This window comes from Hemiscyllium ocellatum, unplaced genomic scaffold (genome assembly GCF_020745735.1).
Source record: "Hemiscyllium ocellatum isolate sHemOce1 unplaced genomic scaffold, sHemOce1.pat.X.cur. scaffold_2670_pat_ctg1, whole genome shotgun sequence".
NCBI lineage: Eukaryota > Metazoa > Chordata > Chondrichthyes > Orectolobiformes > Hemiscylliidae > Hemiscyllium > Hemiscyllium ocellatum.
In genome coordinates, this window is record NW_026868159.1 from 1 (window position 1) to 24,260 (window position 24,260).

At 52.4% G+C, this 24,260-nt stretch overlaps 6 non-coding genes across 6 annotated transcripts; all 6 read left to right on the forward strand.

Annotated features, from left to right (window-relative positions):
- The first annotated feature begins 344 nt into the window (after window positions 1–344).
- trnar-ccu (transfer RNA arginine (anticodon CCU)) lies at window positions 345–417 on the forward strand. The gene has a single exon. It is a non-coding gene; the product is annotated as a tRNA-Arg (tRNA).
- A 1,594-nt stretch (window positions 418–2,011) lies between these two features.
- trnar-ccu (transfer RNA arginine (anticodon CCU)) lies at window positions 2,012–2,084 on the forward strand. Its single transcript has one exon. It is a non-coding gene; the product is annotated as a tRNA-Arg (tRNA).
- Window positions 2,085–3,677: 1,593 nt separating this feature from the next.
- On the forward strand, window positions 3,678–3,750 carry trnar-ccu (transfer RNA arginine (anticodon CCU)). Its single transcript has one exon. It is a non-coding gene; the product is annotated as a tRNA-Arg (tRNA).
- A 3,250-nt stretch (window positions 3,751–7,000) lies between these two features.
- trnar-ccu (transfer RNA arginine (anticodon CCU)) lies at window positions 7,001–7,073 on the forward strand. Its single transcript has one exon. It is a non-coding gene; the product is annotated as a tRNA-Arg (tRNA).
- Window positions 7,074–18,658: 11,585 nt separating this feature from the next.
- trnar-ccu (transfer RNA arginine (anticodon CCU)) lies at window positions 18,659–18,731 on the forward strand. The gene has a single exon. It is a non-coding gene; the product is annotated as a tRNA-Arg (tRNA).
- A 3,262-nt stretch (window positions 18,732–21,993) lies between these two features.
- Window positions 21,994–22,066, forward strand: trnar-ccu (transfer RNA arginine (anticodon CCU)). The gene has a single exon. It is a non-coding gene; the product is annotated as a tRNA-Arg (tRNA).
- Window positions 22,067–24,260: the final 2,194 nt, after the last annotated feature.

The window sequence follows — 24,260 nt, forward strand, 5'->3', positions numbered from 1 at the left end:
CCAGGGCCTGGTAGGCAATCGAGCCCAAGGATCCTGCAGGCTGGGCCGGGGGCCTGGCCTCGGACACTGCCCCATCCGTCTTCAACATCTCTGGACGAAGGAAACGCAGGAAAGTTGATTTTTCACAATGTCCTGGGACTCCACAACATTTTCAGACTCCTAGGATATCGCGATGGAACGGATTGGGCGCTTGTGCTGTGGTGCCGAGCTCTGCAACACCATCGTCCGAGATCACCACCATCTTGGATCCTCACAGTGCATTGAGAGGAGAAAATCCACAAAAACACACAATGAGAGGTCAGGGCGCAGTATTTAAAGTCTGCCATGCTGCATGTAACTGTGCAGCTCCAGTGGCCTAATGGATAAGGCACTGGCCTCCTAAGCCAGGGGTTCTGGGTTCAAATCCCATCTGGGGTGTCTGACTCTTCCTTGTCTGTCCTTAATCTGCTTTGCCAACAACTGCTTATCTGCATTCAGTTGATAGGGTGAGGTGTTCCCTGTCGCCTTACGCAGCTCTTTTGGGGATCTGCAGGATTAAAGCTGAATTCCCTGAAACAGACAGCACAGACACAATGGCTGAAAACCTGCTGAGAATCTCCTGGGGCTGGCATGGTGGCTCAGTGGGTAGCACTGCTGCCTCGCAGCATCGGGGACCTGACTTTGATTCCTCCCTTGGCTTTCTGTTTGTGTCGAGTTTGCACCTTCTCTCCATGGGCTACTGCGGGTGCTTTGCTTTCCTCCCACAGCCCAAAGATGTGCAGGTTCGCTGGATTGGCTTTGGGGAATGCAGGCTGAGAGGATAGTGGTTGGGCCTGGATGGGATGCTCATCAGAGGCTGAGTGTGGACTTGCTGGGGTGAATGGCTTGCCCCCCTCACTCTCGGGCTTTTATCAACAAGTTTGGAGCACATGGTCAGAGCTCTGCTGCAGATCGCAGTCAAGGCTTCGCTAAGGGACTGGCATCCAGGTGTGTGTTCATATCCTTCTTTTCCCTGATCTTCCAGAATGTTCTCTAGCTTTGGCCAAAGGGGTCATCAGCTGGGTTCACATCATCCAATGGAGTCACCTTGCCCGTAGCTAGACAACGGATTGACTCAGACTGACACTTCCAGTCATCGAGTCATAGAGATGTACAGCACACAAACACACCCTCGGTCGAACAGATATCCCGACCCAATCTAGTCCCACCTGCCAGCACCCGGCCCATCTCCCTCCAAACTCTTCCTATACGTATACCCATCCAGATGCCTTTGAAATGATGTAATTGTACCAGCCTCGACCACTTCCTCTGGCAGCTCATTCCACACACACACACCACCTTCTGCCTGAAAATGTTGTCCCTTTGGTCTCTTTTATATCTTTTCCCTCTCACCCTAAACCTAAGCCCTCTAGTTCTGGACTCCCACACCCCAGGGAAAAGACCTTGGCTGTTTACCCTATTCATGTTCCTCATGATTTTATAAACCTCTGTATGGTCAGCCCTCAGCCTCCGATGCTTGGATCCTATCCTTAGAGGAAGCGGTATCAGCTTCCACCGCTGTGCCTCTGTGTCCAACCTCATCCGTCCTCTTTTCCAGGTCTCCCAGCTGCTGTTCATGCTTCTGCAGCACGATAGAGATCGGGGCCAGCTTCTCCTCTATCTGCTTAACCAAGATCGCGCGAGATTTGGCCAGGGCCTGGTAGGCAATCGAGCCCAAGGATCCTGCAGGCTGGGCGGGGGCCTGGCCTCGGACACTGCCCCATCCGTCTTCAACATCTCTGGACGAAGGAAACGCAGGAAAGTTGATTTTTCACAATGTCCTGGGACTCCACAACATTTTCAGACTCCTAGGATATCGCGATGGAACGGATTGGGCGCTTGTGCTGTGGTGCCGAGCTCTGCAACACCATCGTCCGAGATCACCACCATCTTGGATCCTCACAGTGCATTGAGAGGAGAAAATCCACAAAAACACACAATGAGAGGTCAGGGCGCAGTATTTAAAGTCTGCCATGCTGCATGGAACTGTGCAGCTCCAGTGGCCTAATGGATAAGGCACTGGCCTCCTAAGCCAGGGGTTCTGGGTTCAAATCCCATCTGGGGTGTCTGACTCTTCCTTGTCTGTCCTTAATCTGCTTTGCCAACAACTGCTTATCTGCATTCAGTTGATAGGGTGAGGTGTTCCCTGTCGCCTTACGCAGCTCTTTTGGGAATCTGCAGGATTAAAGCTGAATTCCCTGAAACAGACAGCACAGACACAATGGCTGAAAACCTGCTGAGAATCTCCTGGGCTGGCATGGTGGCTCAGTGGTAGCACTGCTGCCTCGCAGCATCGGGGACCTGACTTTGATTCCTCCCTTGGCTTTCTGTTTGTGTCGAGTTTGCACCTTCTCTCCATGGGCTACTGCGGGTGCTTTGCTTTCCTCCCACAGCCCAAAGATGTGCAGGTTCGCTGGATTGGCTTTGGGGAATGCAGGCTGAGAGGATAGTGGTTGGGCCTGGATGGGATGCTCATCAGAGGCTGAGTGTGGACTTGCTGGGGTGAATGGCTTGCCCCCCTCACTCTCGGGCTTTTATGAACAAGTTTGGAGCACATGGTCAGAGCTCTGCTGCAGATCGCAGTCAAGGCTTCGCTAAGGGACTGGCATCCAGGTGTGTGTTCATATCCTTCTTTTCCCTGATCTTCCAGAATGTTCTCTAGCTTTGGCCAAAGGGGTCATCAGCTGGGTTCACATCATCCAATGGAGTCACCTTGCCCGTAGCTAGACAACGGATTGACTCAGACTGACACTTCCAGTCATCGAGTCATAGAGATGTACAGCACACAAACACACCCTCGGTCGAACAGATATCCCGACCCAATCTAGTCCCACCTGCCAGCACCCGGCCCATCTCCCTCCAAACTCTTCCTATACGTATACCCATCCAGATGCCTTTGAAATGATGTAATTGTACCAGCCTCGACCACTTCCTCTGGCAGCTCATTCCACACACACACACCACCTTCTGCCTGAAAATGTTGTCCCTTTGGTCTCTTTTATATCTTTTCCCTCTCACCCTAAACCTAAGCCCTCTAGTTCTGGACTCCCACACCCCAGGGAAAAGACCTTGGCTGTTTACCCTATTCATGTTCCTCATGATTTTATAAACCTCTGTATGGTCAGCCCTCAGCCTCCGATGCTTGGATCCTATCCTTAGAGGAAGCGGTATCAGCTTCCACCGCTGTGCCTCTGTGTCCAACCTCATCCGTCCTCTTTTCCAGGTCTCCCAGCTGCTGTTCATGCTTCTGCAGCACGATAGAGATCGGGGCCAGCTTCTCCTCTATCTGCTTAACCAAGATCGCGCGAGATTTGGCCAGGGCCTGGTAGGCAATCGAGCCCAAGGATCCTGCAGGCTGGGCCGGGGGCCTGGCCTCGGACACTGCCCCATCCGTCTTCAACATCTCTGGACGAAGGAAACGCAGGAAAGTTGATTTTTCACAATGTCCTGGGACTCCACAACATTTTCAGACTCCTAGGATATCGCGATGGAACGGATTGGGCGCTTGTGCTGTGGTGCCGAGCTCTGCAACACCATCGTCCGAGATCACCACCATCTTGGATCCTCACAGTGCATTGAGAGGAGAAAATCCACAAAAACACACAATGAGAGGTCAGGGCGCAGTATTTAAAGTCTGCCATGCTGCATGGAACTGTGCAGCTCCAGTGGCCTAATGGATAAGGCACTGGCCTCCTAAGCCAGGGGTTCTGGGTTCAAATCCCATCTGGGGTGTCTGACTCTTCCTTGTCTGTCCTTAATCTGCTTTGCCAACAACTGCTTATCTGCATTCAGTTGATAGGGTGAGGTGTCGCCTTACGCAGCTCTTTTGGGGATCTGCAGGATTAAAGCTGAATTCCCTGAAACAGACAGCACAGACACAATGGCTGAAAACCTGCTGAGAATCTCCTGGGGCTGGCATGGTGGCTCAGTGGGTAGCACTGCTGCCTCGCAGCATCGGGGACCTGACTTTGATTCCTCCCTTGGCTTTCTGTTTGTGTCGAGTTTGCACCTTCTCTCCATGGGCTACTGCGGGTGCTTTGCTTTCCTCCCACAGCCCAAAGATGTGCAGGTTCGCTGGATTGGCTTTGGGGAATGCAGGCTGAGAGGATAGTGGTTGGGCCTGGATGGGATGCTCATCAGAGGCTGAGTGTGGACTTGCTGGGGTGAATGGCTTGCCCCCCTCACTCTCGGGCTTTTATGAACAAGTTTGGAGCACATGGTCAGAGCTCTGCTGCAGATCGCAGTCAAGGCTTCGCTAAGGGACTGGCATCCAGGTGTGTGTTCATATCCTTCTTTTCCCTGATCTTCCAGAATGTTCTCTAGCTTTGGCCAAAGGGGTCATCAGCTGGGTTCACATCATCCAATGGAGTCACCTTGCCCGTAGCTAGACAACGGATTGACTCAGACTGACACTTCCAGTCATCGAGTCATAGAGATGTACAGCACACAAACACACCCTCGGTCGAACAGATATCCCGACCCAATCTAGTCCCACCTGCCAGCACCCGGCCCATCTCCCTCCAAACTCTTCCTATACGTATACCCATCCAGATGCCTTTGAAATGATGTAATTGTACCAGCCTCGACCACTTCCTCTGGCAGCTCATTCCACACACACACACCACCTTCTGCCTGAAAATGTTGTCCCTTTGGTCTCTTTTATATCTTTTCCCCTCACCCTAAACCTAAGCCCTCTAGTTCTGGACTCCCACACCCCAGGGAAAAGACCTTGGCTGTTTACCCTATTCATGTTCCTCATGATTTTATAAACCTCTGTATGGTCAGCCCTCAGCCTCCGATGCTTGGATCCTATCCTTAGAGGAAGCGGTATCAGCTTCCACCGCTGTGCCTCTGTGTCCAACCTCATCCGTCCTCTTTTCCAGGTCTCCCAGCTGCTGTTCATGCTTCTGCAGCACGATAGAGATCGGGGCCAGCTTCTCCTCTATCTGCTTAACCAAGATCGCGCGAGATTTGGCCAGGGCCTGGTAGGCAATCGAGCCCAAGGATCCTGCAGGCTGGGCCGGGGGCCTGGCCTCGGACACTGCCCCATCCGTCTTCAACATCTCTGGACGAAGGAAACGCAGGAAAGTTGATTTTTCACAATGTCCTGGGACTCCACAACATTTTCAGACTCCTAGGATATCGCGATGGAACGGATTGGGCGCTTGTGCTGTGGTGCCGAGCTCTGCAACACCATCGTCCGAGATCACCACCATCTTGGATCCTCACAGTGCATTGAGAGGAGAAAATCCACAAAAACACACAATGAGAGGTCAGGGCGCAGTATTTAAAGTCTGCCATGCTGCATGAAACTGTGCAGCTCCAGTGGCCTAATGGATAAGGCACTGGCCTCCTAAGCCAGGGGTTCTGGTTCAAATCCCATCTGGGGTGTCTGACTCTTCCTTGTCTGTCCTTAATCTGCTTTGCCAACAACTGCTTATCTGCATTCAGTTGATGGGTGAGGTGTTCCCTGTCGCCTTACGCAGCTCTTTTGGGGATCTGCAGGATTAAAGCTGAATTCCCTGAAACAGACAGCACAGACACAATGGCTGAAAACCTGCTGAGAATCTCCTGGGGCTGGCATGGTGGCTCAGTGGGTAGCACTGCTGCCTCGCAGCATCGGGGACCTGACTTTGATTCCTCCCTTGGCTTTCTGTTTGTGTCGAGTTTGCACCTTCTCTCCATGGGCTACTGCGGGTGCTTTGCTTTCCTCCCACAGCCCAAAGATGTGCAGGTTCGCTGGATTGGCTTTGGGGAATGCAGGCTGAGAGGATAGTGGTTGGGCCTGGATGGGATGCTCATCAGAGGCTGAGTGTGGACTTGCTGGGGTGAATGGCTTGCCCCCCTCACTCTCGGGCTTTTATGAACAAGTTTGGAGCACATGGTCAGAGCTCTGCTGCAGATCGCAGTCAAGGCTTCGCTAAGGGACTGGCATCCAGGTGTGTGTTCATATCCTTCTTTTCCCTGATCTTCCAGAATGTTCTCTAGCTTTGGCCAAAGGGGTCATCAGCTGGGTTCACATCATCCAATGGAGTCACCTTGCCCGTAGCTAGACAACGGATTGACTCAGACTGACACTTCCAGTCATCGAGTCATAGAGATGTACAGCACACAAACACACCCTCGGTCGAACAGATATCCCGACCCAATCTAGTCCCACCTGCCAGCACCCGGCCCATCTCCCTCCAAACTCTTCCTATACGTATACCCATCCAGATGCCTTTGAAATGATGTAATTGTACCAGCCTCGACCACTTCCTCTGGCAGCTCATTCCACACACACACACCACCTTCTGCCTGAAAATGTTGTCCCTTTGGTCTCTTTTATATCTTTTCCCTCTCACCCTAAACCTAAGCCCTCTAGTTCTGGACTCCCACACCCAGGGAAAAGACCTTGGCTGTTTACCCTATTCATGTTCCTCATGATTTTATAAACCTCTGTATGGTCAGCCCTCAGCCTCCGATGCTTGGATCCTATCCTTAGAGGAAGCGGTATCAGCTTCCACCGCTGTGCCTCTGTGTCCAACCTCATCCGTCCTCTTTTCCAGGTCTCCCAGCTGCTGTTCATGCTTCTGCAGCACGATAGAGATCGGGGCCAGCTTCTCCTCTATCTGCTTAACCAAGATCGCGCGAGATTTGGCCAGGGCCTGGTAGGCAATCGAGCCCAAGGATCCTGCAGGCTGGGCGGGGGCCTGGCCTCGGACACTGCCCCATCCGTCTTCAACATCTCTGGACGAAGGAAACGCAGGAAAGTTGATTTTTCACAATGTCCTGGGACTCCACAACATTTTCAGACTCCTAGGATATCGCGATGGAACGGATTGGGCGCTTGTGCTGTGGTGCCGAGCTCTGCAACACCATCGTCCGAGATCACCACCATCTTGGATCCTCACAGTGCATTGAGAGGAGAAAATCCACAAAAACACACAATGAGAGGTCAGGGCGCAGTATTTAAAGTCTGCCATGCTGCATGAACTGTGCAGCTCCAGTGGCCTAATGGATAAGGCACTGGCCTCCTAAGCCAGGGGTTCTGGGTTCAAATCCCATCTGGGGTGTCTGACTCTTCCTTGTCTGTCCTTAATCTGCTTTGCCAACAACTGCTTATCTGCATTCAGTTGATGGGATGGGGTGTTCCCTGTCGCCTTACGCAGCTTTTGGGGATCTGCAGGATTAAAGCTGAATTCCCTGAAACAGACAGCACAGACACAATGGCTGAAAACCTGCTGAGAATCTCCTGGGGCTGGCATGGTGGCTCAGTGGGTAGCACTGCTGCCTCGCAGCATCGGGGACCTGACTTTGATTCCTCCCTTGGCTTTCTGTTTGTGTCGAGTTTGCACCTTCTCTCCATGGGCTACTGCGGGTGCTTTGCTTTCCTCCCACAGCCCAAAGATGTGCAGGTTCGCTGGATTGGCTTTGGGGAATGCAGGCTGAGAGGATAGTGGTTGGGCCTGGATGGGATGCTCATCAGAGGCTGAGTGTGGACTTGCTGGGGTGAATGGCTTGCCCCCCTCACTCTCGGGCTTTTATGAACAAGTTTGGAGCACATGGTCAGAGCTCTGCTGCAGATCGCAGTCAAGGCTTCGCTAAGGGACTGGCATCCAGGTGTGTGTTCATATCCTTCTTTTCCCTGATCTTCCAGAATGTTCTCTAGCTTTGGCCAAAGGGGTCATCAGCTGGGTTCACATCATCCAATGGAGTCACCTTGCCCGTAGCTAGACAACGGATTGACTCAGACTGACACTTCCAGTCATCGAGTCATAGAGATGTACAGCACACAAACACACCCTCGGTCGAACAGATATCCCGACCCAATCTAGTCCCACCTGCCAGCACCCGGCCCATCTCCCTCCAAACTCTTCCTATACGTATACCCATCCAGATGCCTTTGAAATGATGTAATTGTACCAGCCTCGACCACTTCCTCTGGCAGCTCATTCCACACACACACACCACCTTCTGCCTGAAAATGTTGTCCCTTTGGTCTCTTTTATATCTTTTCCCTCTCACCCTAAACCTAAGCCCTCTAGTTCTGGACTCCCACACCCCAGGGAAAAGACCTTGGCTGTTTACCCTATTCATGTTCCTCATGATTTTATAAACCTCTGTATGGTCAGCCCTCAGCCTCCGATGCTTGGATCCTATCCTTAGAGGAAGCGGTATCAGCTTCCACCGCTGTGCCTCTGTGTCCAACCTCATCCGTCCTCTTTTCCAGGTCTCCCAGCTGCTGTTCATGCTTCTGCAGCACGATAGAGATCGGGGCCAGCTTCTCCTCTATCTGCTTAACCAAGATCGCGCGAGATTTGGCCAGGGCCTGGTAGGCAATCGAGCCCAAGGATCCTGCAGGCTGGGCCGGGGGCCTGGCCTCGGACACTGCCCCATCCGTCTTCAACATCTCTGGACGAAGGAAACGCAGGAAAGTTGATTTTTCACAATGTCCTGGGACTCCACAACATTTTCAGACTCCTAGGATATCGCGATGGAACGGATTGGGCGCTTGTGCTGTGGTGCCGAGCTCTGCAACACCATCGTCCGAGATCACCACCATCTTGGATCCTCACAGTGCATTGAGAGGAGAAAATCCACAAAAACACACAATGAGAGGTCAGGGCGCAGTATTTAAAGTCTGCCATGCTGCATGAACTGTGCAGCTCCAGTGGCCTAATGGATAAGGCACTGGCCTCCTAAGCCAGGGGTTCTGGTTCAAATCCCATCTGGGGTGTCTGACTCTTCCTTGTCTGTCCTTAATCTGCTTTGCCAACAACTGCTTATCTGCATTCAGTTGATGGGTGGGGTGTTCCCTGTCGCCTTACGCAGCTCTTTTGGGGATCTGCAGGATTAAAGCTGAATTCCCTGAAACAGACAGCACAGACACAATGGCTGAAAACCTGCTGAGAATCTCCTGGGGCTGGCATGGTGGCTCAGTGGGTAGCACTGCTGCCTCGCAGCATCGGGGACCTGACTTTGATTCCTCCCTTGGCTTTCTGTTTGTGTCGAGTTTGCACCTTCTCTCCATGGGCTACTGCGGGTGCTTTGCTTTCCTCCCACAGCCCAAAGATGTGCAGGTTCGCTGGATTGGCTTTGGGGAATGCAGGCTGAGAGGATAGTGGTTGGGCCTGGATGGGATGCTCATCAGAGGCTGAGTGTGGACTTGCTGGGGTGAATGGCTTGCCCCCCTCACTCTCGGGCTTTTATGAACAAGTTTGGAGCACATGGTCAGAGCTCTGCTGCAGATCGCAGTCAAGGCTTCGCTAAGGGACTGGCATCCAGGTGTGTGTTCATATCCTTCTTTTCCCTGATCTTCCAGAATGTTCTCTAGCTTTGGCCAAAGGGGTCATCAGCTGGGTTCACATCATCCAATGGAGTCACCTTGCCCGTAGCTAGACAACGGATTGACTCAGACTGACACTTCCAGTCATCGAGTCATAGAGATGTACAGCACACAAACACACCCTCGGTCGAACAGATATCCCGACCCAATCTAGTCCCACCTGCCAGCACCCGGCCCATCTCCCTCCAAACTCTTCCTATACGTATACCCATCCAGATGCCTTTGAAATGATGTAATTGTACCAGCCTCGACCACTTCCTCTGGCAGCTCATTCCACACACACACACCACCTTCTGCCTGAAAATGTTGTCCCTTTGGTCTCTTTTATATCTTTTCCCTCTCACCCTAAACCTAAGCCCTCTAGTTCTGGACTCCCACACCCCAGGGAAAAGACCTTGGCTGTTTACCCTATTCATGTTCCTCATGATTTTATAAACCTCTGTATGGTCAGCCCTCAGCCTCCGATGCTTGGATCCTATCCTTAGAGGAAGCGGTATCAGCTTCCACCGCTGTGCCTCTGTGTCCAACCTCATCCGTCCTCTTTTCCAGGTCTCCCAGCTGCTGTTCATGCTTCTGCAGCACGATAGAGATCGGGGCCAGCTTCTCCTCTATCTGCTTAACCAAGATCGCGCGAGATTTGGCCAGGGCCTGGTAGGCAATCGAGCCCAAGGATCCTGCAGGCTGGGCCGGGGGCCTGGCCTCGGACACTGCCCCATCCGTCTTCAACATCTCTGGACGAAGGAAACGCAGGAAAGTTGATTTTTCACAATGTCCTGGGACTCCACAACATTTTCAGACTCCTAGGATATCGCGATGGAACGGATTGGGCGCTTGTGCTGTGGTGCCGAGCTCTGCAACACCATCGTCCGAGATCACCACCATCTTGGATCCTCACAGTGCATTGAGAGGAGAAAATCCACAAAAACACACAATGAGAGGTCAGGGCGCAGTATTTAAAGTCTGCCATGCTGCATGGAACTGTGCAGCTCCAGTGGCCTAATGGATAAGGCACTGGCTCCTAAGCCAGGGGTTCTGGGTTCAAATCCCATCTGGGGTGTCTGACTCTTCCTTGTCTGTCCTTAATCTGCTTTGCCAACAACTGCTTATCTGCATTCAGTTGATGGGTGGGGTGTTCCCTGTCGCCTTACGCAGCCTTTTGGGGATCTGCAGGATTAAAGCTGAATTCCCTGAAACAGACAGCACAGACACAATGGCTGAAAACCTGCTGAGAATCTCCTGGGGCTGGCATGGTGGCTCAGTGGGTAGCACTGCTGCCTCGCAGCATCGGGGACCTGACTTTGATTCCTCCCTTGGCTTTCTGTTTGTGTCGAGTTTGCACCTTCTCTCCATGGGCTACTGCGGGTGCTTTGCTTTCCTCCCACAGCCCAAAGATGTGCAGGTTCGCTGGATTGGCTTTGGGGAATGCAGGCTGAGAGGATAGTGGTTGGGCCTGGATGGGATGCTCATCAGAGGCTGAGTGTGGACTTGCTGGGGTGAATGGCTTGCCCCCCTCACTCTCGGGTTTTTATGAACAAGTTTGGAGCACATGGTCAGAGCTCTGCTGCAGATCGCAGTCAAGGCTTCGCTAAGGGACTGGCATCCAGGTGTGTGTTCATATCCTTCTTTTCCCTGATCTTCCAGAATGTTCTCTAGCTTTGGCCAAAGGGGTCATCAGCTGGGTTCACATCATCCAATGGAGTCACCTTGCCCGTAGCTAGACAACGGATTGACTCAGACTGACACTTCCAGTCATCGAGTCATAGAGATGTACAGCACACAAACACACCCTCGGTCGAACAGATATCCCGACCCAATCTAGTCCCACCTGCCAGCACCCGGCCCATCTCCCTCCAAACTCTTCCTATACGTATACCCATCCAGATGCCTTTGAAATGATGTAATTGTACCAGCCTCGACCACTTCCTCTGGCAGCTCATTCCACACACACACACCACCTTCTGCCTGAAAATGTTGTCCCTTTGGTCTCTTTTATATCTTTTCCCTCTCACCTAAACCTAAGCCCTCTAGTTCTGGACTCCCACACACCAGGGAAAAGACCTTGGCTGTTTACCCTATTCATGTTCCTCATGATTTTATAAACCTCTGTATGGTCAGCCCTCAGCCTCCGATGCTTGGATCCTATCCTTAGAGGAAGCGGTATCAGCTTCCACCGCTGTGCCTCTGTGTCCAACCTCATCCGTCCTCTTTTCCAGGTCTCCCAGCTGCTGTTCATGCTTCTGCAGCACGATAGAGATCGGGGCCAGCTTCTCCTCTATCTGCTTAACCAAGATCGCGCGAGATTTGGCCAGGGCCTGGTAGGCAATCGAGCCCAAGGATCCTGCAGGCTGGGCCGGGGGCCTGGCCTCGGACACTGCCCCATCCGTCTTCAACATCTCTGGACGAAGGAAACGCAGGAAAGTTGATTTTTCACAATGTCCTGGGACTCCACAACATTTTCAGACTCCTAGGATATCGCGATGGAACGGATTGGGCGCTTGTGCTGTGGTGCCGAGCTCTGCAACACCATCGTCCGAGATCACCACCATCTTGGATCCTCACAGTGCATTGAGAGGAGAAAATCCACAAAAACACACAATGAGAGGTCAGGGCGCAGTATTTAAAGTCTGCCATGCTGCATGGAACTGTGCAGCTCCAGTGGCCTAATGGATAAGGCACTGGCTTCCTAAGCCAGGGGTTCTGGGTTCAAATCCCATCTGGGGTGTCTGACTCTTCCTTGTCTGTCCTTAATCTGCTTTGCCAACAACTGCTTATCTGCATTCAGTTGATGGGTGGGGTGTTCCCTGTCGCCTTACGCAGCCTTTTGGGGATCTGCAGGATTAAAGCTGAATTCCCTGAAACAGACAGCACAGACACAATGGCTGAAAACCTGCTGAGAATCTCCTGGGGCTGGCATGGTGGCTCAGTGGGTAGCACTGCTGCCTCGCAGCATCGGGGACCTGACTTTGATTCCTCCCTTGGCTTTCTGTTTGTGTCGAGTTTGCACCTTCTCTCCATGGGCTACTGCGGGTGCTTTGCTTTCCTCCCACAGCCCAAAGATGTGCAGGTTCGCTGGATTGGCTTTGGGGAATGCAGGCTGAGAGGATAGTGGTTGGGCCTGGATGGGATGCTCATCAGAGGCTGAGTGTGGACTTGCTGGGGTGAATGGCTTGCCCCCCTCACTCTCGGGCTTTTATGAACAAGTTTGGAGCACATGGTCAGAGCTCTGCTGCAGATCGCAGTCAAGGCTTCGCTAAGGGACTGGCATCCAGGTGTGTGTTCATATCCTTCTTTTCCCTGATCTTCCAGAATGTTCTCTAGCTTTGGCCAAAGGGGTCATCAGCTGGGTTCACATCATCCAATGGAGTCACCTTGCCCGTAGCTAGACAACGGATTGACTCAGACTGACACTTCCAGTCATCGAGTCATAGAGATGTACAGCACACAAACACACCCTCGGTCGAACAGATATCCCGACCCAATCTAGTCCCACCTGCCAGCACCCGGCCCATCTCCCTCCAAACTCTTCCTATACGTATACCCATCCAGATGCCTTTGAAATGATGTAATTGTACCAGCCTCGACCACTTCCTCTGGCAGCTCATTCCACACACACACACCACCTTCTGCCTGAAAATGTTGTCCCTTTGGTCTCTTTTATATCTTTTCCCTCTCACCCTAAACCTAAGCCCTCTAGTTCTGGACTCCCACACCCCAGGGAAAAGACCTTGGCTGTTTACCCTATTCATGTTCCTCATGATTTTATAAACCTCTGTATGGTCAGCCCTCAGCCTCCGATGCTTGGATCCTATCCTTAGAGGAAGCGGTATCAGCTTCCACCGCTGTGCCTCTGTGTCCAACCTCATCCGTCCTCTTTTCCAGGTCTCCCAGCTGCTGTTCATGCTTCTGCAGCACGATAGAGATCGGGGCCAGCTTCTCCTCTATCTGCTTAACCAAGATCGCGCGAGATTTGGCCAGGGCCTGGTAGGCAATCGAGCCCAAGGATCCTGCAGGCTGGGCCGGGGGCCTGGCCTCGGACACTGCCCCATCCGTCTTCAACATCTCTGGACGAAGGAAACGCAGGAAAGTTGATTTTTCACAATGTCCTGGGACTCCACAACATTTTCAGACTCCTAGGATATCGCGATGGAACGGATTGGGCGCTTGTGCTGTGGTGCCGAGCTCTGCAACACCATCGTCCGAGATCACCACCATCTTGGATCCTCACAGTGCATTGAGAGGAGAAAATCCACAAAAACACACAATGAGAGGTCAGGGCGCAGTATTTAAAGTCTGCCATGCTGCATGAAACTGTGCAGCTCCAGTGGCCTAATGGATAAGGCACTGGCTTCCTAAGCCAGGGGTTCTGGGTTCAAATCCCATCTGGGGTGTCTGACTCTTCCTTGTCTGTCCTTAATCTGCTTTGCCAACAACTGCTTATCTGCATTCAGTTGATGGGTGGGTGTTCCCTGTCGCCTTACGCAGCTCTTTTGGGGATCTGCAGGATTAAAGCTGAATTCCCTGAAACAGACAGCACAGACACAATGGCTGAAAACCTGCTGAGAATCTCCTGGGGCTGGCATGGTGGCTCAGTGGGTAGCACTGCTGCCTCGCAGCATCGGGGACCTGACTTTGATTCCTCCCTTGGCTTTCTGTTTGTGTCGAGTTTGCACCTTCTCTCCATGGGCTACTGCGGGTGCTTTGCTTTCCTCCCACAGCCCAAAGATGTGCAGGTTCGCTGGATTGGCTTTGGGGAATGCAGGCTGAGAGGATAGTGGTTGGGCCTGGATGGGATGCTCATCAGAGGCTGAGTGTGGACTTGCTGGGGTGAATGGCTTGCCCCCCTCACTCTCGGGCTTTTATGAACAAGTTTGGAGCACATGGTCAGAGCTCTGCTGCAGATCGCAGTCAAGGCTTCGCTAAGGGACTGGCATCCAGGTGTGTGTTCATATCCTTCTTTTCCCTGATCTTCCAGAATGTTCTCTAGCTTTGGCCAAAGGGGTCATCAGCTGGGTTCACATCATCCAATGGAGTCACCTTGCCCGTAGCTAGACAACGGATTGACTCAGACTGACACTTCCAGTCATCGAGTCATAGAGATGTACAGCACACAAACACACCCTCGGTCGAACAGATATCCCGACCCAATCTAGTCCCACCTGCCAGCACCCGGCCCATCTCCCTCCAAACTCTTCCTATACGTATACCCATCCAGATGCCTTTGAAATGATGTAATTGTACCAGCCTCGACCACTTCCTCTGGCAGCTCATTCCACACACACACACCACCTTCTGCCTGAAAATGTTGTCCCTTTGGTCTCTTTTATATCTTTTCCCTCTCACCCTAAACCTAAGCCCTCTAGTTCTGGACTCCCACACACCAGGGAAAAGACCTTGGCTGTTTACCCTATTCATGTTCCTCATGATTTTATAAACCTCTGTATGGTCAGCCCTCAGCCTCCGATGCTTGGATCCTATCCTTAGAGGAAGCGGTATCAGCTTCCACCGCTGTGCCTCTGTGTCCAACCTCATCCGTCCTCTTTTCCAGGTCTCCCAGCTGCTGTTCATGCTTCTGCAGCACGATAGAGATCGGGGCCAGCTTCTCCTCTATCTGCTTAACCAAGATCGCGCGAGATTTGGCCAGGGCCTGGTAGGCAATCGAGCCCAAGGATCCTGCAGGCTGGGCGGGGGCCTGGCCTCGGACACTGCCCCATCCGTCTTCAACATCTCTGGACGAAGGAAACGCAGGAAAGTTGATTTTTCACAATGTCCTGGGACTCCACAACATTTTCAGACTCCTAGGATATCGCGATGGAACGGATTGGGCGCTTGTGCTGTGGTGCCGAGCTCTGCAACACCATCGTCCGAGATCACCACCATCTTGGATCCTCACAGTGCATTGAGAGGAGAAAATCCACAAAAACACACAATGAGAGGTCAGGGCGCAGTATTTAAAGTCTGCCATGCTGCATGGAACTGTGCAGCTCCAGTGGCCTAATGGATAAGGCACTGGCTCCTAAGCCAGGGGTTCTGGGTTCAAATCCCATCTGGGGTGTCTGACTCTTCCTTGTCTGTCCTTAATCTGCTTTGCCAACAACTGCTTATCTGCATTCAGTTGATGGGTGGGGTGTTCCCTGTCGCCTTACGCAGCTCTTTTGGGGATCTGCAGGATTAAAGCTGAATTCCCTGAAACAGACAGCACAGACACAATGGCTGAAAACCTGCTGAGAATCTCCTGGGGCTGGCATGGTGGCTCAGTGGGTAGCACTGCTGCCTCGCAGCATCGGGGACCTGACTTTGATTCCTCCCTTGGCTTTCTGTTTGTGTCGAGTTTGCACCTTCTCTCCATGGGCTACTGCGGGTGCTTTGCTTTCCTCCCACAGCCCAAAGATGTGCAGGTTCGCTGGATTGGCTTTGGGGAATGCAGGCTGAGAGGATAGTGGTTGGGCCTGGATGGGATGCTCATCAGAGGCTGAGTGTGGACTTGCTGGGGTGAATGGCTTGCCCCCCTCACTCTCGGGCTTTTATGAACAAGTTTGGAGCACATGGTCAGAGCTCTGCTGCAGATCGCAGTCAAGGCTTCGCTAAGGGACTGGCATCCAGGTGTGTGTTCATATCCTTCTTTTCCCTGATCTTCCAGAATGTTCTCTAGCTTTGGCCAAAGGGGTCATCAGCTGGGTTCACATCATCCAATGGAGTCACCTTGCCCGTAGCTAGACAACGGATTGACTCAGACTGACACTTCCAGTCATCGAGTCATAGAGATGTACAGCACACAAACACACCCTCGGTCGAACAGATATCCCGACCCAATCTAGTCCCACCTGCCAGCACCCGGCCCATCTCCCTCCAAACTCTTCCTATACGTATACCCATCCAGATGCCTTTGAAATGATGTAATTGTACCAGCCTCGACCACTTCCTCTGGCAGCTCATTCCACACACACACACCACCTTCTGCCTGAAAATGTTGTCCCTTTGGTCTCTTTTATATCTTTTCCCTCTCACCCTAAACCTAAGCCCTCTAGTTCTGGACTCCCACACCCAGGGAAAAGACCTTGGCTGTTTACCCTATTCATGTTCCTCATGATTTTATAAACCTCTGTATGGTCAGCCCTCAGCCTCCGATGCTTGGATCCTATCCTTAGAGGAAGCGGTATCAGCTTCCACCGCTGTGCCTCTGTGTCCAACCTCATCCGTCCTCTTTTCCAGGTCTCCCAGCTGCTGTTCATGCTTCTGCAGCACGATAGAGATCGGGGCCAGCTTCTCCTCTATCTGCTTAACCAAGATCGCGCGAGATTTGGCCAGGGCCTGGTAGGCAATCGAGCCCAAGGATCCTGCAGGCTGGGCCGGGGGCCTGGCCTCGGACACTGCCCCATCCGTCTTCAACATCTCTGGACGAAGGAAACGCAGGAAAGTTGATTTTTCACAATGTCCTGGGACTCCACAACATTTTCAGACTCCTAGGATATCGCGATGGAACGGATTGGGCGCTTGTGCTGTGGTGCCGAGCTCTGCAACACCATCGTCCGAGATCACCACCATCTTGGATCCTCACAGTGCATTGAGAGGAGAAAATCCACAAAAAACACACAATGAGAGGTCAGGGCGCAGTATTTAAAGTCTGCCATGCTGCATGGAACTGTGCAGCTCCAGTGGCCTAATGGATAAGGCACTGGCTTCCTAAGCCAGGGGTTCTGGGTTCAAATCCCATCTGGGGTGTCTGACTCTTCCTTGTCTGTCCTTAATCTGCTTTGCCAACAACTGCTTATCTGCATTCAGTTGATGGGTGGGGTGTTCCCTGTCGCCTTACGCAGCTCTTTTGGGGATCTGCAGGATTAAAGCTGAATTCCCTGAAACAGACAGCACAGACACAATGGCTGAAAACCTGCTGAGAATCTCCTGGGCTGGCATGGTGGCTCAGTGGGTAGCACTGCTGCCTCGCAGCATCGGGGACCTGACTTTGATTCCTCCCTTGGCTTTCTGTTTGTGTCGAGTTTGCACCTTCTCTCCATGGGCTACTGCGGGTGCTTTGCTTTCCTCCCACAGCCCAAAGATGTGCAGGTTCGCTGGATTGGCTTTGGGGAATGCAGGCTGAGAGGATAGTGGTTGGGCCTGGATGGGATGCTCATCAGAGGCTGAGTGTGGACTTGCTGGGGTGAATGGCTTGCCCCCCTCACTCTCGGGCTTTTATGAACAAGTTTGGAGCACATGGTCAGAGCTCTGCTGCAGATCGCAGTCAAGGCTTCGCTAAGGGACTGGCATCCAGGTGTGTGTTCATATCCTTCTTTTCCCTGATCTTCCAGAATGTTCTCTAGCTTTGGCCAAAGGGGTCATCAGCTGGGTTCACATCATCCAATGGAGTCACCTTGCCCGTAGCTAGACAACGGATTGACTCAGACTGACACTTCCAGTCATCGAGTCATAGAGATGTACAGCACACAAACACACCCTCGGTCGAACAGATATCCCGACCCAATCTAGTCCCACCTGCCAGCACCCGGCCCATCTCCCTCCAAACTCTTCCTATACGTATACCCATCCAGATGCCTTTGAAATGATGTAATTGTACCAGCCTCGACCACTTCCTCTGGCAGCTCATTCCACACACACACACCACCTTCTGCCTGAAAATGTTGTCCCTTTGGTCTCTTTTATATCTTTTCCCTCTCACCCTAAACCTAAGCCCTCTAGTTCTGGACTCCCACACCCCAGGGAAAAGACCTTGGCTGTTTACCCTATTCATGTTCCTCATGATTTTATAAACCTCTGTATGGTCAGCCCTCAGCCTCCGATGCTTGGATCCTATCCTTAGAGGAAGCGGTATCAGCTTCCACCGCTGTGCCTCTGTGTCCAACCTCATCCGTCCTCTTTTCCAGGTCTCCCAGCTGCTGTTCATGCTTCTGCAGCACGATAGAGATCGGGGCCAGCTTCTCCTCTATCTGCTTAACCAAGATCGCGCGAGATTTGGCCAGGGCCTGGTAGGCAATCGAGCCCAAGGATCCTGCAGGCTGGGCCGGGGGCCTGGCCTCGGACACTGCCCCATCCGTCTTCAACATCTCTGGACGAAGGAAACGCAGGAAAGTTGATTTTTCACAATGTCCTGGGACTCCACAACATTTTCAGACTCCTAGGATATCGCGATGGAACGGATTGGGCGCTTGTGCTGTGGTGCCGAGCTCTGCAACACCATCGTCCGAGATCACCACCATCTTGGATCCTCACAGTGCATTGAGAGGAGAAAATCCACAAAAACACACAATGAGAGGTCAGGGCGCAGTATTTAAAGTCTGCCATGCTGCATGGAACTGTGCAGCTCCAGTGGCCTAATGGATAAGGCACTGGCCTCCTAAGCCAGGGGTTCTGGGTTCAAATCCCATCTGGGGTGTCTGACTCTTCCTTGTCTGTCCTTAATCTGCTTTGCCAACAACTGCTTATCTGCATTCAGTTGATGGGTGGGTGTTCCCTGTCGCCTTACGCAGCTCTTTTGGGGATCTGCAGGATTAAAGCTGAATTCCCTGAAACAGACAGCACAGACACAATGGCTGAAAACCTGCTGAGAATCTCCTGGGGCTGGCATGGTGGCTCAGTGGGTAGCACTGCTGCCTCGCAGCATCGGGGACCTGACTTTGATTCCTCCCTTGGCTTTCTGTTTGTGTCGAGTTTGCACCTTCTCTCCATGGGCTACTGCGGGTGCTTTGCTTTCCTCCCACAGCCCAAAGATGTGCAGGTTCGCTGGATTGGCTTTGGGGAATGCAGGCTGAGAGGATAGTGGTTGGGCCTGGATGGGATGCTCATCAGAGGCTGAGTGTGGACTTGCTGGGGTGAATGGCTTGCCCCCCTCACTCTCGGGTTTTTATGAACAAGTTTGGAGCACATGGTCAGAGCTCTGCTGCAGATCGCAGTCAAGGCTTCGCTAAGGGACTGGCATCCAGGTGTGTGTTCATATCCTTCTTTTCCCTGATCTTCCAGAATGTTCTCTAGCTTTGGCCAAAGGGGTCATCAGCTGGGTTCACATCATCCAATGGAGTCACCTTGCCCGTAGCTAGACAACGGATTGACTCAGACTGACACTTCCAGTCATCGAGTCATAGAGATGTACAGCACACAAACACACCCTCGGTCGAACAGATATCCCGACCCAATCTAGTCCCACCTGCCAGCACCCGGCCCATCTCCCTCCAAACTCTTCCTATACGTATACCCATCCAGATGCCTTTGAAATGATGTAATTGTACCAGCCTCGACCACTTCCTCTGGCAGCTCATTCCACACACACACACCACCTTCTGCCTGAAAATGTTGTCCCTTTGGTCTCTTTTATATCTTTTCCCTCTCACCCTAAACCTAAGCCCTCTAGTTCTGGACTCCCACACCCCAGGGAAAAGACCTTGGCTGTTTACCCTATTCATGTTCCTCATGATTTTATAAACCTCTGTATGGTCAGCCCTCAGCCTCCGATGCTTGGATCCTATCCTTAGAGGAAGCGGTATCAGCTTCCACCGCTGTGCCTCTGTGTCCAACCTCATCCGTCCTCTTTTCCAGGTCTCCCAGCTGCTGTTCATGCTTCTGCAGCACGATAGAGATCGGGGCCAGCTTCTCCTCTATCTGCTTAACCAAGATCGCGCGAGATTTGGCCAGGGCCTGGTAGGCAATCGAGCCCAAGGATCCTGCAGGCTGGGCCGGGGGCCTGGCCTCGGACACTGCCCCATCCGTCTTCAACATCTCTGGACGAAGGAAACGCAGGAAAGTTGATTTTTCACAATGTCCTGGGACTCCACAACATTTTCAGACTCCTAGGATATCGCGATGGAACGGATTGGGCGCTTGTGCTGTGGTGCCGAGCTCTGCAACACCATCGTCCGAGATCACCACCATCTTGGATCCTCACAGTGCATTGAGAGGAGAAAATCCACAAAAACACACAATGAGAGGTCAGGGCGCAGTATTTAAAGTCTGCCATGCTGCATGGAACTGTGCAGCTCCAGTGGCCTAATGGATAAGGCACTGGCTTCCTAAGCCAGGGGTTCTGGGTTCAAATCCCATCTGGGGTGTCTGACTCTTCCTTGTCTGTCCTTAATCTGCTTTGCCAACAACTGCTTATCTGCATTCAGTTGATGGGTGGGGTGTTGTTCCCTGTCGCCTTACGCAGCTCTTTTGGGGATCTGCAGGATTAAAGCTGAATTCCCTGAAACAGACAGCACAGACACAATGGCTGAAAACCTGCTGAGAATCTCCTGGGGCTGGCATGGTGGCTCAGTGGGTAGCACTGCTGCCTCGCAGCATCGGGGACCTGACTTTGATTCCTCCCTTGGCTTTCTGTTTGTGTCGAGTTTGCACCTTCTCTCCATGGGCTACTGCGGGTGCTTTGCTTTCCTCCCACAGCCCAAAGATGTGCAGGTTCGCTGGATTGGCTTTGGGGAATGCAGGCTGAGAGGATAGTGGTTGGGCCTGGATGGGATGCTCATCAGAGGCTGAGTGTGGACTTGCTGGGGTGAATGGCTTGCCCCCCTCACTCTCGGGCTTTTATGAACAAGTTTGGAGCACATGGTCAGAGCTCTGCTGCAGATCGCAGTCAAGGCTTCGCTAAGGGACTGGCATCCAGGTGTGTGTTCATATCCTTCTTTTCCCTGATCTTCCAGAATGTTCTCTAGCTTTGGCCAAAGGGGTCATCAGCTGGGTTCACATCATCCAATGGAGTCACCTTGCCCGTAGCTAGACAACGGATTGACTCAGACTGACACTTCCAGTCATCGAGTCATAGAGATGTACAGCACACAAACACACCCTCGGTCGAACAGATATCCCGACCCAATCTAGTCCCACCTGCCAGCACCCGGCCCATCTCCCTCCAACACTTCCTATACGTATACCCATCCAGATGCCTTTGAAATGATGTAATTGTACCAGCCTCGACCACTTCCTCTGGCAGCTCATTCCACACACACACACCACCTTCTGCCTGAAAATGTTGTCCCTTTGGTCTCTTTTATATCTTTTCCCTCTCACCCTAAACCTAAGCCCTCTAGTTCTGGACTCCCACACCCCAGGGAAAAGACCTTGGCTGTTTACCCTATTCATGTTCCTCATGATTTTATAAACCTCTGTATGGTCAGCCCTCAGCCTCCGATGCTTGGATCCTATCCTTAGAGGAAGCGGTATCAGCTTCCACCGCTGTGCCTCTGTGTCCAACCTCATCCGTCCTCTTTTCCAGGTCTCCCAGCTGCTGTTCATGCTTCTGCAGCACGATAGAGATCGGGGCCAGCTTCTCCTCTATCTGCTTAACCAAGATCGCGCGAGATTTGGCCAGGGCCTGGTAGGCAATCGAGCCCAAGGATCCTGCAGGCTGGGCCGGGGGCCTGGCCTCGGACACTGCCCCATCCGTCTTCAACATCTCTGGACGAAGGAAACGCAGGAAAGTTGATTTTTCACAATGTCCTGGGACTCCACAACATTTTCAGACTCCTAGGATATCGCGATGGAACGGATTGGGCGCTTGTGCTGTGGTGCCGAGCTCTGCAACACCATCGTCCGAGATCACCACCATCTTGGATCCTCACAGTGCATTGAGAGGAGAAAATCCACAAAAACACACAATGAGAGGTCAGGGCGCAGTATTTAAAGTCTGCCATGCTGCATGGAACTGTGCAGCTCCAGTGGCCTAATGGATAAGGCACTGGCCTCCTAAGCCAGGGGTTCTGGGTTCAAATCCCATCTGGGGTGTCTGACTCTTCCTTGTCTGTCCTTAATCTGCTTTGCAACTGCTTATCTGCATTCAGTTGATGGGTGGGGTGTTCCCTGTCGCCTTACGCAGCTCTTTTGGGGATCTGCAGGATTAAAGCTGAATTCCCTGAAACAGACAGCACAGACACAATGGCTGAAAACCTGCTGAGAATCTCCTGGGGCTGGCATGGTGGCTCAGTGGGTAGCACTGCTGCCTCGCAGCATCGGGGACCTGACTTTGATTCCTCCCTTGGCTTTCTGTTTGTGTCGAGTTTGCACCTTCTCTCCATGGGCTACTGCGGGTGCTTTGCTTTCCTCCCACAGCCAAAGATGTGCAGGTTCGCTGGATTGGCTTTGGGGAATGCAGGCTGAGAGGATAGTGGTTGGGCCTGGATGGGATGCTCATCAGAGGCTGAGTGTGGACTTGCTGGGGTGAATGGCTTGCCCCCCTCACTCTCGGGCTTTTATGAACAAGTTTGGAGCACATGGTCAGAGCTCTGCTGCAGATCGCAGTCAAGGCTTCGCTAAGGGACTGGCATCCAGGTGTGTGTTCATATCCTTCTTTTCCCTGATCTTCCAGAATGTTCTCTAGCTTTGGCCAAAGGGGTCATCAGCTGGGTTCACATCATCCAATGGAGTCACCTTGCCCGTAGCTAGACAACGGATTGACTCAGACTGACACTTCCAGTCATCGAGTCATAGAGATGTACAGCACACAAACACACCCTCGGTCGAACAGATCTATCCCGACCCAATCTAGTCCACCTGCAGCACCCGGCCCATCTCCCTCCAAACTCTTCCTATACGTATACCCATCCAGATGCCTTTGAAATGATGTAATTGTACCAGCCTCGACCACTTCCTCTGGCAGCTCATTCCACACACACACACCACCTTCTGCCTGAAAATGTTGTCCCTTTGGTCTCTTTTATATCTTTTCCCTCTCACCCTAAACCTAAGCCCTCTAGTTCTGGACTCCCACACCCCAGGGAAAAGACCTTGGCTGTTTACCCTATTCATGTTCCTCATGATTTTATAAACCTCTGTATGGTCAGCCCTCAGCCTCCGATGCTTGGATCCTATCCTTAGAGGAAGCGGTATCAGCTTCCACCGCTGTGCCTCTGTGTCCAACCTCATCCGTCCTCTTTTCCAGGTCTCCCAGCTGCTGTTCATGCTTCTGCAGCACGATAGAGATCGGGGCCAGCTTCTCCTCTATCTGCTTAACCAAGATCGCGCGAGATTTGGCCAGGGCCTGGTAGGCAATCGAGCCCAAGGATCCTGCAGGCTGGGCCGGGGGCCTGGCCTCGGACACTGCCCCATCCGTCTTCAACATCTCTGGACGAAGGAAACGCAGGAAAGTTGATTTTTCACAATGTCCTGGGACTCCACAACATTTTCAGACTCCTAGGATATCGCGATGGAACGGATTGGGCGCTTGTGCTGTGGTGCCGAGCTCTGCAACACCATCGTCCGAGATCACCACCATCTTGGATCCTCACAGTGCATTGAGAGGAGAAAATCCACAAAAACACACAATGAGAGGTCAGGGCGCAGTATTTAAAGTCTGCCATGCTGCATGGAACTGTGCAGCTCCAGTGGCCTAATGGATAAGGCACTGGCTCCTAAGCCAGGGGTTCTGGGTTCAAATCCCATCTGGGGTGTCTGACTCTTCCTTGTCTGTCCTTAATCTGCTTTGCCAACAACTGCTTATCTGCATTCAGTTGATGGGTGGGGTGTTCCCTGTCGCCTTACGCAGCTCTTTTGGGGATCTGCAGGATTAAAGCTGAATTCCCTGAAACAGACAGCACAGACACAATGGCTGAAAACCTGCTGAGAATCTCCTGGGGCTGGCATGGTGGCTCAGTGGGTAGCACTGCTGCCTCGCAGCATCGGGGACCTGACTTTGATTCCTCCCTTGGCTTTCTGTTTGTGTCGAGTTTGCACCTTCTCTCCATGGGCTACTGCGGGTGCTTTGCTTTCCTCCCACAGCCCAAAGATGTGCAGGTTCGCTGGATTGGCTTTGGGGAATGCAGGCTGAGAGGATAGTGGTTGGGCCTGGATGGGATGCTCATCAGAGGCTGAGTGTGGACTTGCTGGGGTGAATGGCTTGCCCCCCTCACTCTCGGGCTTTTATGAACAAGTTTGGAGCACATGGTCAGAGCTCTGCTGCAGATCGCAGTCAAGGCTTCGCTAA